Below are 6,000 nucleotides of genomic sequence, written 5' to 3' on the forward strand. Positions count from 1 at the left end.
TCAATCCCTTTTGGAGCTCACCATAGTAATCCTGTACAGATTTATCTCCTTGTTCTAAACACATCAATTTCTTACGTAAATCTCTATGATAAGGAGGAACAAAATGATCATGCATAGCTACCTTAAGTTCTTCCCATATACCTAGGTAAAGCATCCTGTGCAGCTTGCCCATTCCATCCAAATAATAGCAAAATCCTTAAACTCACTAGTAGCTTGACGAACTCTATAATGCTCAGGCACAAGGTGGGCACTAAACTTTTGTTCTACTATCATCTCCCAATCAAGATATCCCTCAGCATCGTAATGACCCAAAAAAGATGGTATTGTGAACTTAATCTTAGCATAAGGATCATTGGGTACACGGTGATTATTACCTTGATGGTGGTGGACATCACCCATACCTATCGTGTTGCGGCAAAGACGTCATCGTAATCTTGCTTGTCGGAAGGCTGCTCGATCCATGTTTCCAGTGACATCATGCACCGTGTCTTCTAGCAAGAGACTATCAGGTGTTGCTACCGGAGATGTCATTGTTGTTGATCGCCACCAATGTTTCTAACTCAGTAACCTTGTCGGTTAGTGTGGAAATTTGTTTGTCCAACCTCTCCATGCTGTTGCCAATGTTGAGTTCAATGAGTACGTAGTGATGGCCTTCCTGATGGCCTCATTCATCCTTTTTTGGGCATCCTCTACAATAGCTTGTAGTTGCTCTTGACTAACACACTCAGTTAAAACCCTTAGGGTTGTTATCTGCCAGTCTGTTATCTCCTGCCATTGAAAACACAAAAATAGGAACAAATGGTGAAAGTTATCCCTACCAAATGACTACGTGGTTGCAGTGGTGTTACTTTTCACAACAAGTGGAAGCTTGTCTTACCAAGCTCTTACAAAGTTCTTACTAACACAAGCAGTGGGCGGTACAACCGGTGACTGGTTCGTGATACCTATGAGGCAGTGGTACCGAGATTGCAAGGCCCTTTGTCTGTACTGATCTGAAGAGTTTGTGGAGCTTGAAAGGCACACAAAGAGTAATATGTATATTTGGTATACAAGTCAGTAACAGAAAGTAATGCTGAATTATAGTCCAAAGTACTTGTTCTCGTTGCTGCTCTAAAATGTTCCAAGTATCAGGCATGTGACAAAAGTATGGTGGATAGCAAGGTGACATGTGTATGAAAAACAAGTATAATGGATGGAAACAGCAACACAAACAAGGAACCAGACAACACACGCAAACATAGCTCACTTTGGTCTTCTTTATGTGCTCTAGATATTGTTCCTCTTTTGCTCCTCTTTTTTTCAATTTTTTGGGCTGTCGTTGTTTTTTTGGGAAATTTTGAATTTTTTATTTTATTTTTTTGATATTTTTTATTTACTTAGGAGCACAAAAGAAGTAACCACAGAAAATATGAGCTCAAACAAGTGAAAGACGTGGCTTGTGGAATTTTCAGAAAACTAGATCAAAATCGACAAAAACCTTGTGACCACGAAAAGAGGATCTTGTGACCACTTTTTGACCAATTTAAAAATCTTCGACCCCAATAAAGCAGGGGATGGACAAATCCAAAAATTTTTTCTAATCGATTTGCATATATGGAACGTCAAAAATAGAGTTCATATGCGAAAACTAGACCAGTTTTAAGAATTGGCTCCGAATTAGAGGACAAAACTGGAAACAATGTACGCAAAATTGGTCACAAAAGCAAAGATTTGATGGAAACGATGGGGGAAAACATATGAACTGGACTCTAACATGACCCAACCAGCAACAAGACCTCGACCAGGACACAAACTCAACACGATGGACTCTGAAACTGAAATATGCAAAGGCTATGGCGCGGAAGGTTCTAGGACAGGAAAAATGAGTATAGCACTGGACTATAGGATGAATGTGAAACACTCAAAACTAGAAATAAAAGTGAACTTGATGATATACCTTAGCTCTTATTACCACTTAATGGAGACGGAGATCCCAATCTTCCGTCAGGTGATGGTAACTATTGTTGTGGCGGAGAATGACACACCGATCCGGCTTCAGATCGAAAGATCGAACCCTACAATCTTAGCACCACAGCTCCTCTAGTTATCAACCAAGTCATAGACCAGGTTGACCTCAACAAGAAGGCTAATCCCTGCCCGCGCAACGAAGAACACAAGCAAGAACAAGAAAGAACGCAACCAAATTGCAGATGAATGATTAAACTCATGAAGTTGGAGTCTCACAAACTGATGAACGGCGAAACTGTTCTTGACAGATTAATCTAAGCAAAACCCAACCCTAATGGAGGGGCAGTGGCTGTTTATGAAGACTCTAGGGTCATGCAAGACCCCTGGACGCGCCCCTAATGGGCCCAAACTTGATACATGGTCCAACAGACCAAAAGACGGTGTCGCAGCACCCTGGTAGATTTCTGGACACTGACTTGTTTCAATGATTCCCATGTTGATCCCGAATAGATTTTGACATGAAACCACTTGTATTGGCTTACTTATCAAATTATCTTTCCATCCATATGTGGATCATCGAAAATAGAGTCTAGATGCGTCCTGGGTGACTAGTTTAAGGCTAGACTGGTCCTAGAGGCCTGAGGCAGACTCGAATTCTTGTTGGACTGGGCCTCCGGCTTGTGTTGGACGTCCTTTGCTGGTCATCATCACCTCCACCACTCGCTCTAAGTCCTTCATGATCCTCTCCAATGTTCCTAAGCAAGATAACATCATTAGGTAGTAGTCTATTATCAAAAGTATGAAAAGTATCGCTTAAGAACGAGCTCACCTATAAATTGAGTTGTCGCTTTCGAGCCCGGGTCATTGGACCTTGCATGACGGTTGGAGGATCAGCGGGTACCTCTAAGAAGTAATGTCCTCATCAGGTACTTTTGTGAGTCAAGGCAAGTATATCAAGGACATAATCAAGAAGTTTGGCATGAGTGATAGCAAAGCCATTAGTCGCACTGGTCACAAAGTGACCGGACGCGTCCGATATGGTGACCGGCCATGTCCTGGTATTAACAACAAACTCAATGACTGGACACGTCTGGTCACCATACCGAACGCGTCCGATGTGAATGTGCAAAGTCGATGTTCAGTAAATAGTCGACCGGACGCTGAGCGTCCGGTCCAAAGTGACCAGACGCATCCGGTTGGACCTAGGTGCTTACTAGACTCGACCAGACACTGTGTCTTCTGCGTCTGGTCTAGAGTCATTGGACATGTCCGGTTGGCCTCGGGTACTCTCTGGACTCGGTCGGACACTACGGCTCAGTGTCCGGTCATTTCTATTTCAACGTCCGGTCTGAGCGTCTGGTCGTCAGCAAGTGTGGGCAGCAACGGCTACTTTCATTTGAACTAGACACATGGTGGTCTGGGAGCGACTGAACACTGTCCGGTTGACCTACCGGACACATCCTGGTATTCACGAACGGTGTGTCCGATGTAGCGTCCGGTGCACTCGAGCAGCGTGTCCGGTCGATGCATAGTCAGCCTAATAATTGAGCCAATGGCTCTATTTCATGGGGGATTCTATTTAAGCCACTATGGCTGGCTCTAGCTCACTCTCTTGGCCATTTGCATTGACATAGCAACCTTGTGAGCTTAGCCAAAGCCCTCCCACTCATCTCCCTCATAGATTCAATATCTTTGTGAGATTGGGAGAGAATACAAATGCATTGCTTGAGTGTTTGCATCTAGAGGCACTTGGTGTTTGTGTTTCACTGTGAGATTCACTTGTTACTCTTGATGGTTGCCGCCACCTAGATGGCTTGGAGCAGCAAGGATCATCGAGCGGAGGTTGGGGATTGTCTCCGGCTCTGATCATGGTGATTATGAGGGGTTCTTGACCTTTCCCCGGTGGAGAGCCAAAATGTACTCTAGTTAATTGCTCATGGCTTGTGTGATCCTCATCTTGTGTTGGTTGTGCGACACCCTATTGAGGGTTTGGCGTGTGATGCCAATTAGCACGTGAACCTCCAAGTGAGGGAATCAGTCACAACGAGGACTAGCTTGCTGGCAAGCAAGTGAACCTCGGTAAAAAATCATTGTATTGTCATTTGATTCCAAGGTAATTGGTCTTCATTAGTATTCATCCTTGTAATTGATTGGTTCACTCCTTGATATGGCAGTATAACTATCTTACTCTCTCTCGTTATAATACCACAAACTAGTTGTCAAGCTCTTTAGTGTAGCTAGTTGTGAGAGCTTGTTAGTTTGGTTAGTGTGGCTCTTTAGTTAGCTTTTGAGAGCGCACTAACTTAGTGTAGTGTCATAGCTATTGTGTGGATAGAAACCATATAAACTAGAATTGTGGTAGGTGGCTTACAATTTTAGTAGGCTAGTGCAACACTTGCTTCGCCTCATAATTGTCTAACCAGTTTGCTAAGTGTTGTTGTAGAAATTTTTAATTGGCTACTCACCCCCACCCCTCTAGCCATTAGGAACTTTCAACGTCATGCCAAGCCACCTGGTCTCGTCACCTGTGTGCACTGAGCTTGCTCTGCCACTGTCGACCTAGAGCCTCGCTTTAACATGCCCTACTGCTCGAGCTCATTCGCATGCTTTTCCCCATGACGTGGTCTCAGCCTAGGCACCACGCCTGCCTTTCAAATTCGTCGAGCCCATGGTTTCTTAGCCCATCTCCTCACATCATTAAGTAGCAGGGAGAGCTAGCTAGCTGCCTCAACCGCATCTAGCCATGGTAGAGTCCTACGCCACGACAATTCAGTGATTAACTCATCGTGGGCCATGTTCACCGCCGTGACCTTGGACAGGGGGAGAGAGGTAGGATTGGAGCGGTAATAGTTCAATTGCTTGTGGCTCTAAACTCATCTTGACTCACGCCCTCTCATGCTCACACGGTTTTGGACAGGAAGCTCACCATAGGTGTAGTGACGTGTTGGTGCCGTGCTCAAAACGCTGCTGCATGGATCGGTCGCACGTGGACAGGCCATCTCGGCACCCCTCCACCTCAGCCGCCACCGTAGCTCGAATCCCGGTGAGCTATTGGTGCTTATTCGCTAACCCCTTTCCTCTGATGGCGCCATAGGTCATCGGGATGGACGCGCCACTGCCATGGATAGCCGCTCACCGCTGCAGCTCGAGCTAGTGTGTCTCTGAGTCCCTAACCATCGCCCATCCTTGTGGGTTTTGCATTAGATGGCGACCGACCCGCTAAATGGGTCCACGCAGGCCTCTGGTGGCCGGCGTGGACGCCTGGTGCCGCCGCTCGCCACGCCGCCGTGCATGGGATGGCTGGGGTGTGCATGGGGAAATTTGGAAAAATCTAGGAGGTTAAGTGAATTCATCACAGAAAGGAAGAAATAGTATTAGGACCTAGTTGTGGTTCAGGAAAAGTCCGAGGGCTCATTTGCTAAAGTGCCAACACGGGCTCCCCACCGTGGGCCATCTCATGCATGGGCCATGTCCCGTGCTGGGCCGCCGGGTCTGCTAGGCCGAATGTTTGCCATCGGCCCTTTTTGTTTTCTAAACCATTTTCTCATTTAGTTTCTAAGGCAAACTTGTAAATGCAATATAAATTTGTGTAGTTCAGCCAAAAATTGTGAAAGTTATTGTGTTAGGTTCCTAAAATCATGATCTATCTGCTAGTATATTTTGTTCAAATGGTTTTATACTATTTTTAGGAGTTATCTAATTAATTTGAAATGCTTAATATTATAAGATATAAACTTATAGGAATTGTTGTGATAAATTTATGATAGTGTTGGCTCTGAAACTTTCACAGTAAATTCCTAACATTATTAGGTGCTCACTATAATTTTTGTAGCTCCACTAATAATTAGTTTACTAAGGTATCTAAATGAGCCCTAGTTCAAAAATATGTATTTAATCAATAAAATGCTAAAACACCTTGGGATTTTAAAACTAGAACATTTTCTAGAGATGAGGCTTTGCTCAACAATGTGGTACATAGCCTAGTACATTAGTCATTAGAGCTAGCTCGTTAGCTTGAGAGACTGTAATTAGTATTTTTAAGAGTTGCGGTTA

The sequence above is a fragment of the Miscanthus floridulus genome, chromosome 8, assembly GCF_019320115.1.
Source record: "Miscanthus floridulus cultivar M001 chromosome 8, ASM1932011v1, whole genome shotgun sequence".
Lineage (NCBI taxonomy): Eukaryota > Viridiplantae > Streptophyta > Magnoliopsida > Poales > Poaceae > Miscanthus > Miscanthus floridulus.